Below are 9,464 nucleotides of genomic sequence, written 5' to 3' on the forward strand. Positions count from 1 at the left end.
AAATTCCACTCAAAAATTGCCTCCTAATGCTATCTAGGTCTCAAACATTGAAAAACATCAGCTAATCTCGGAACCCTTTCCTTATAACCTAGCTATACATATCTCAATTGCGAACAAGTGTTTGCATTGTTAAGCTTGCAAATGCGAACAAGTGTTTGAAATTGCGAAGGACCTCCTAAGACACATATGTCGCATATGTGATAAAGAGGCCGCAATTGCGATCCAAGCTTCGTAATTGCGGAGCTCCACTTCCCAAACCGCGCACAAGTGACATTCACAAATGCAAACCTTGCATTTGCGAACTGTTGTTCACAATTGGAACAATAGCAGAACCATCAATGGAAAAATTTCCGAAATTTTCTGAAGCAATCTTAAAACTCACCCGAGCCCCTCGGGACCCCATCCAAATATCTAAACAATTATATAAACCTAACAGGAACATGCCCGTAAGATCAAAACATCAAAACAACATCAATAATCAAGAATCAAGCAGCAAATGTAATAATTTCAAATGTTTATAACTCAAATTTCTAACTTTCAACTGGAGGCGCCGAAATGACCTCGGGTAACCTAACACCCAAACCAAACACACATACAACTCCAAAATCATCATTCAAAGCTAATGGAACCATCAAATCACTAATATGGAGTCGTTTACACAAAAGTCAAAATTTGTCAACTCTAACAATTTAAAGATACAAAACGATGCGCTAGAACTCAAAACAACCATTTGGGTCATTACATTCTTCCCCACTTAAATGTATGTTAGTCCTCGAACATGCCAAAAGTCATTTCAAAACCAACAAATAGCTGAACAAACTCATCATACACATTTCCACATGTGATATCATGCCACCCATACATACCAATCCACTAATACATCTCAACCAAAGATTTTCTATCTCAACCTCCATTTTTAATCCTTCAATATCCGAAACTTTCTTCTAAAACCTGACTCTCACAAGTACCACTACTGTATCAACCTCAATAACCGCTATGAATTCATAGATGAACTATCGAAATAGAACCACCTAATATATTTGACATAATTCATTTCTCTGGCCACACTTCATGGTCATAACACAGCCTATTGCCAAACCCAGTACCAGTCAATGCCCAAACTCGAATAGATCCACATTCCAATCATTTGCAACATTGCTAATGATGAAAGAAACTTGTATAAACTTGTTACCACTCATCATGTCAACAAGTCATGGAGTTCTTGTATCCAACAAGGCACTAGCAAATTTCTGAGATGTTCAATGGCATTCATTTTTCAAACACACCTTATCCAAATCCGACCATGCTAATTCCTAGTCCAATAACCTTGTTTCGCCTAGTACAATTTGTTCAACTAACAAGTCACACTAAATGCCACATGGAACCTCAAGCAACACGGTCTGTGCACCAAATGAGCAATTACTCAAATATGACATATTATAGCAAGAGGATCAAATAAGAGAGCTACCAAGCAAGTTTTATAGATAAAGAAAACAAAACATAACCTTGTCAACCATTTCCACAAAGAAGATCAACATCACGCATTAGTTAATCATAAGGAATCACATCCCATCATAATACCGTTGTGGTGTTCAACCCGTTCCAATATAATATCATTGTGGCGTGCAACCTAATCTAATCATATGAATCCATATAAAAACACCCATAGAATAAACACATACTCACCAAACACATGTACAACAACATCAAGCACAATAGAGTGCATAAATATAAATATGGGGAGACAAATAAGCATAATACACTATAGGAAAAGATAAGCACAATTAAGGTGCAATAAGCAGATCGACATTACAAGATCTATCGTGCTCATATATCGCTACAAGGTCTGAACATGACTGCAACTTATGTGTGAATAACCAAGCTGCCGTACAATTGATTATAGTATAATAGATTAACATATGACACATATTAGGGAATGAATACGACAAACTCTACATGATGATACACCCATAGTAAATGTTGCACTTGAGAAGGTAAATTCAATCTAGTGTAGAATACATGTTCTCAATTGGTCGACCAATAGGCCCTAAACCGATACTAACCATTCTGTAATGGGTAAATGATGAGTGCAAAACACAATTTAATTCTGCTTGCTAATCAAATATAGTATAGTATAATATCGTATCCACAAGGATTGGATTTAAACAATATTCTCATAGTTTCTAGCTTGGTTTCTATCCAAGATGATCAACAGTTGAGATTTATAATAAGATGTCTAACTAAAATTAACTAAGAGTTTAAAGCTATTGACTAATGACAATCGAAACAAGCATCTAACTCTAGATAATTCACTTCTATTGTTCAAGTGAGTCTCTCGAATTCATTCAATTATTAGTTCAAATGTTCAGCAAAAACTCCTCTCTCGACTAAGTCTTAACCTCACAAGATAAACCAATTTGAGCACGTGAAGATATGCAAGAATGCATAATGGATTGGTATTTAGGAAAACCTTTTTCTATTATTCTCCTAACTAGGTTTAGTAAATGATTCAACTAGCCTCTTTCGATTACTTAGAAGAATCTATGAACTCAACCAACAATATAATGCAAGGATATCACAAGTTATGCCTCTCTCGATTACATTAACTATTGAATATAGATGCAATAATCAAATCATCCAAAAATACTTCAATATATAAAAATAGAGTTATAATCCACAAACAATCATCAATACACCAAATCCATCAAACCCTATAGACAACTACTCCGTAGACATGGATAATTGAAAAGATAAAATTAAAGTATAGGAAAATATAAATTCAATCCAAACTCGGGTCTTGAGTGAGGAAGGAATGATGAAATCCTTGTGCTCGTGTTCTTCCAACTCCTCCTTAGCCTCCTTAGGTAGAATATGTGTCAAAATTACAAAAAACAATGTTTTCCATGTATTTATTCCAAGTAGGGTCGGGCCCAGACGAAACCACCTTCTCCTAGCCGAAATATGATTTTCACTCTTTAAAAATTGCACAGGCATGTCGCATGGGGCGACGCTCCATGCGGGGCATTAGTGGGGAAATCCAGAGATCTAACTTCTGACAGACAACAAGAATTTGTACAAGCGTGGCGCCTCAAGCACCACCCACGCGCCGCAGTAGTGGGGTTTTCTCAGAGTACGGATCAAACTTTGATTTTTTACATCCATACTTGGTCCTCTGTCACGCCCCGGCCTTGGGGAGTGTGACCGATGCTCAACCGAGATATCGCAGTCAAGTAAGCCTTTACAATACCTTCCATCCCACTCGTCCATGAATAAAGAGAAGATATATTTATATCATTAATTAAACATTGAGTGATTCCATGAACAATGCCAATTCCATTATCATTAGTCACTTCATCTTATAGTCTCAAAATACATACACAATCATAGTTAAAGTGGAACAGATGATACGATTACAACATTTTTAGTTTAACCTTCCCAAAGACAAGATACGACCCACACTATGTCTGCGGAGTCTCTAAGAAAAACAAAAGAGTGTTACGACAGTGCCGGCAACAAGGCCCCGGCTATATCTCAAAACACTATATACATGGAACAAGAGATACATGACCCCGAAATGAAGTGGGGCTCATCAAGTCAGCTAAGGAGAGGGTGTGCTGCTATCACTGAGCAATGCCACCTGCTATGGAACCACCTGTATCCATTAAAGATGCAACGCCCCCGGCAAAAAAGACGTTAGTACATATGGAATAGTACTAGTATGTAAAACTAACCACCCTCTCAATAGAATGAGTAACGGTAAACGAAGAAGTAAAAGTAAATCAATAAGAGACTCAAACAGTATCAAGGTGTCAAGTTAGGGGAAAGGTAAATTTCAAGTAAGTTTCAGTAATTTAAGTTCGGAGATCTTTAGCACCGATACACCATCGTATTTTAGCACGGAGTCCGATCTCAGCCCGACCGGCTATGCCGTCTCACACCGAGACACAAACTCAGAATACCATCATGTGTGCGGCATGGCGTCCGATCTCAGCTTGATCGGCTAAGACATCTCACCATAATACCGTATGGGTCAACATCACATCACATCTCGCTAGCAATAATCTCATCCTATTTAAGGGGAAACATCTCAACACACCAATCTCATCTCATATAAGGGGAAACAATCTCATCACATTAACATGGGGATTTAACCCTCAATCACTCCTACACCGGCACGTGTAGTTTCGGGGTTAGGTTGTTTTGACCTACCCTTGCTCGGTGGCTAAACGATACTCCCAAGGCATTTATTATTAAAAGGATTTACCACTCATTTTGTAATCTTTTTCATATCATTCATTTCATTAGCACCAATGGCCATGACTCAATATCATTCTTGGCACGTTGGTCGCACATCATATTTCATGTTCTCTTCTTTCACTTTCAAATATCATTATGGATAATCAACAATAAGGCCTTTAAAATTATGACTTTAAACACATATTTGAGAAATTTAGGGTCTTAGGCACATGTGATTTCTTACACAGTTGACATGATAGCTTTCATTAGAATCATGTTCTTAAATTATAACGTAATAACACACAGCCCATACTTAAACCATATTCTCAACAGTGACTCAACATAACAAGAATCTTTGGAATACATATTGAACGCATATTTATTTTGACACAAGGCTTATTTGGGATAATCAATTTATAATGAGCATCGCGGGACTTACAAGGATATTGTGGGGTTCAATTCTAAGAGAAGAGTTTAGCTAACATACCTCGCTTTGAGCTTTCCTTAATTCACTACACAGTTCCAGAATCCTAGCAACTTTGATCCATTTAGAGACACAACAACATTGAACACGAATTAGGAAGGAGTTCGTGATTCTAGCTCATTTGGGCATTTTATCAAACACTAGGTGGCCATTATAATCTCAAGGTCCTCTTATGGTGGATTCCTCTATTTCACTACCCAAAATCTACCCATTTGAGCTCAACAATCTCCCCACAACCCTAGATAGTACATGCATGCAAAATGAACAGCTCCCACACCCAAGAATTGCTTGGCTTATTACCTATTTTCAGTTAAATTCACGAAATTGAGGGCTGAGGAGTAGAACCTTACCTCTAGGATATAGACCTAGTGAATTTTCTTGTGAATTCTTCAACTTTGAGCAAGAGTTAATGATCAATAAGCTTAAGAACTTCCCCTTTCACTCTATGGTAATCCCTCTCTCTAGAAATATCAGATTTTTGCTTCAAAAGTGGACCTTTACTTCAATATATCGAAATAGGGTTGGGTCAAAAATTAGAAAAAAAGAAAAAAGAAGCCCCGATGCAGATCTGCGGTCGCATATGCGACCGCATAACACTTCTGTGGTCCGCAAAATGGACAGCATATTGGCCCTCCCGAACTGGGCACTTTTGCCTTACTCTGCGACCGGTCTGCGGTCCCTAGACCTATTCTGCGGTCGCATAATGCGCCGCAAAACATCCCTCTAGAAATATTTATGTTGGGTATGCGATAGGTTATGCGGCCTGCAAAATGATTATGCGGTCGCATAATGGTCCAAACATTTGCCCAGATTTCTGCTTAAGTCTGCGGCAGATCTGTGATCAGCATATCAGTTCTACGACCGTAGAATGGGCCGCAGAAATGCCCTACACTTCCAAAAATTTTCTTCAACTCCCCAACGCACTGTTCAACCCAAAAAGTCCGACTCGCCGCGAAGAATCCCTACAATCATCAAAACATAAGCCAACTTTGGCACCATGAAACCCCAGATTTTAGGTAAAGTTTTACGGGGCCTTACATCCTCCCCCACTTAAGATCATTCGTCCTCGAATGAGGGCCAAAATTCGCCATTAGAAACCAATGTGACTCAACTGCTTTAACACACACCAACAGTTCCAAACTTTTGACTAACTCCCCAAATTTCCAAACTTTTCGCGAGAGTTTTCCCTGTAACTGGGCCTATCCATCTGTCAGAGAATCCCGAAAACCAACCCTAACAATATATACATGAACCAACGACACAACATAACATAAAAATAATGCCAATCGTGGCCTCACGAGCAGTATATCATCAAAAAGGAACACCCTTAACATCAATCGTTCCAATGATACATAATTCATAGAAGGTAAACTCTTAGCATTTTCATAGAACAAAACTTTATAAATACATGACTATTCAAACAAATGAGGGTATTTCTTCATCATTTCTTTCTCGGCCTCCCAAGTGGCCTCTTCAACCTGCTTTGCTCCGCCATAGTACTTTGACGGAGCCAATCTCTTTGTTCCTCAACTATTGAACTTGCCTATCAAGAATGGCAACTGGAATTTCTTCATAAGTCAATTCTTCATTAACCTCGATAGTCTCAACCGGAACAATAAGCAACGGATCTTCAACCACCTTCTTCAAAATGGATACGTGGAACACCATGTGCACTAAAGACATCTCTGGAGGTAGTTCTAGCCTATAAGCCACCTGACCGATCCTCTGAATAATTTTGTACGGCCCGACATACCTTGGACTCAATTTCCCTTTCTTACCAAACCGCATTACCCCCTTCATGGGGGAAACCTTCAAAAATACCCAATCATCATCTTGGAACTCCAAATCCCTACGATGTATATCCAAATAGGACTTCTGATGACTCTTGGCAATTCTCAATTGTTCTGTAATAATCTTAACCTTCTCTATAGCCTGATGCACGAGGTCTGGCACTATCAACTCCGCTTCCCCAATCTCAAACCACCCAATGGGAGATCTACATCTCCTACTATATAAAGCCTCGAACGGTGCCATCTGAATTCTAGCATGATAATTATTGATGTAGGCAAACTCTATGAGCGGAAAATGATCATCCCAGCTACCCTTAAAGTCGAGTATACAAGCGCGCAACATATCCTCGAGCGTATGAATAGTTTGCTCTGCTTGCCCGTCGGTCTGTGGATGGAAAGTTGTACTAAGATTTACCTGAGTACCCAACCCTTTCTGAAATTTCTTCCAAATGTTAGTTGTGAAATGTGCCCCCCGATCAGAAATGATGGAAAGTGGAGTTCCATGCAATCTGATGATTTCCTTGATATACAACTGAGCATATTGTTCCGTTGTGTTGGTAGCCTTAACAAGTAAAGAGTGTGATGATTTCGTGAGTCGATCCATAATCACCCTAATCGAGTAGAACTTGTGAGGCGTGCGAGGTAGTCCCACCACAAAGTCCATATTGATCATCTCCCACTTCCACATTGGAATTTCTATGTTCTGTGCCAACCCACCGGGCCTTTGGTGCTCGGTCTTCACTTGCTGACAATTTGGACATCTTTCCACAAAGTCCGCTACATTCCTCTTCATATCATTCCACCAGTAGACTTCCCTAAGATCATGATACATCTTTGTAGATCCCGGGTGCACGGAATACCTATAAGTGTGAGCCTCGGTCATGATTCTTTCCCAGAGACTATCCACATTTGGAACACATAATCACCCTTGGTACCTTAAGATAGCATCATCCACGCCAAGAGAAAAGTCCATGGTCTTATGTTTATGAATCCCCTCCTTCAATTTTACCAATAATGGATCGTTGTATTTCTTCTCCTTGACTTCCACCACAAGCGACGATTCAACCCTATTTTGCACAATCACCCCTCCTTCACTAGAGTCCGCAAGACGAACTCCCAAACTAGCCAATCAATGAACCTCCTTGGCCAACGGCCTTTGATATGCCTCCAAGTGAGCCAAACTACCAATAGATTACCGGCTAAAAGCATCTACCACAACATTAGCCTTCCCGGGATGATATAAGATATCGATGTCGTAATCCTTGAGTAACTCAATCCATCTTCTTTGCCTCAGATTCATTCCTTCTGTTTGAAAATATATTGAATGCTCTTATGGTCCGTGAATATATCCACATGGACCCCATACAATAAATAGTTCCAAAAGTCCACAGTGACCTTATCCATGACACATACAATTAGTTGTCTAACTATTAACATGCTTCCAAAATCTGCATCCAAATAGATAGTTTTCCTCTGAGAGAATCTAATCTCTATACTTTAGGAATACAAGAATCCCGCTATCCACTGTGAGAAAAAGCAGGATAGTCCTCCTTATAAGCACTCCATCGACTAGAAACTAACCACATAACTCAATTCAGGGTAAAAGCACAGCTTACAACGAACATTCCATGTCCGTAGAAGACATCAACCTAAAGGTTGTGGTCAAAACCATCACAAATTTTTCAAATTCCATTTTACAATAACCAAGCCACTAGAACTGAATCTCTCTAAATCAACCAAGTCTCGCAAGACACCAAACCCAAAATCACAACTGCAAAAGTATTTGAAATACCTAACTGTGCTGAGGAAACCAATCAATGCTATTACCAAGCTGACCCAATGTAATGAAGTCATTTTATGTATTTGAGCCATGTTCCCCTATTTAATACTTCTTGTATGCGTATTTGTTGATATATGACTTACGAAGATGGTTGGTTTGGATTTGGGGAGGTTTTGAATTGAATTGGAACACTTAGTTTCTAGTTTGGAAGCTTAACTTGGAAGTGTTGACCAAGTGACTTCGGTGTATTTGACCTTGGATCAGAGTTTTGATAAGTGTCGATATGTTGGTATGCTGATTTCTTGTGTTCTGGTGTTCATCGCGATCGCAGGAGGTGTGTCGCGATAGCGGAGTGTGTTATGGGTGGTTGGTGATTTTTCCCTTCACGTTCACAATGAGGTTGTCGTGTTCACGGAGCATTGAGAGCAGTAGTCATCACATTCGCGTTCTGAGAGTTGCGTTTGCGTAAAAGGGAAGACCAGATGTGTTTGACAATCTTTTAGCCTTCACGTTCGCAAGAGAAGGACCGCATTCGTGTAGGCTCAGCAGTGGTAGGAATTGCATTCGCAACCAGGCTTTGTGTGAACACGTAGCAGTTGCAGCAATTAGGCATGAGATTGGTCTTCGCGATCGTGAAGTGGGTCCCGCGATCGCGGAGAGTATCACTGGGCAAATACTTAAACATATCATTTTCGAGGGTGTGAGTTATTTTATCGCATTTTGAGATTGGGAGCTCGGATTTGGGCAATTTTGGAGGGGGTTTTCATGATTTGGATTGGGGTAAGTGTTGTTGACTCAGATTTGGTTATTATTCATGATTCCAACATTCATTTCTACGTTTGAAGGATGATCTAAGTGAAGAAAATTAGGGATTTTGGTAAAAGCTTTTCTAACTGAAAAATAGGGATTTGAACCCCGATTTGGAGTCGGATTAGGATGAAACTTGTATGGTTGGACTTTTATTCGAATAGATGTTCGGAATTTGTGACTTTTGTCGTGTTCCGGAAGGTAGGCTCAGGTTGACTTTTTAATTTTTGCTAAAGATCGGAGCTTTATTAATTAGAATAGATTTCTATAGCCATGTTTGATATTATTACATTGTTTTTGGCAAGATTTGATCCATTTGTAGGCTAATTCGAGAGGCAAGGGCTTTTTAGAGTATTGATTTGACTTG

This window comes from Nicotiana tabacum, chromosome 13 (genome assembly GCF_000715075.1).
Source record: "Nicotiana tabacum cultivar K326 chromosome 13, ASM71507v2, whole genome shotgun sequence".
Classification (NCBI taxonomy): domain Eukaryota; kingdom Viridiplantae; phylum Streptophyta; class Magnoliopsida; order Solanales; family Solanaceae; genus Nicotiana; species Nicotiana tabacum.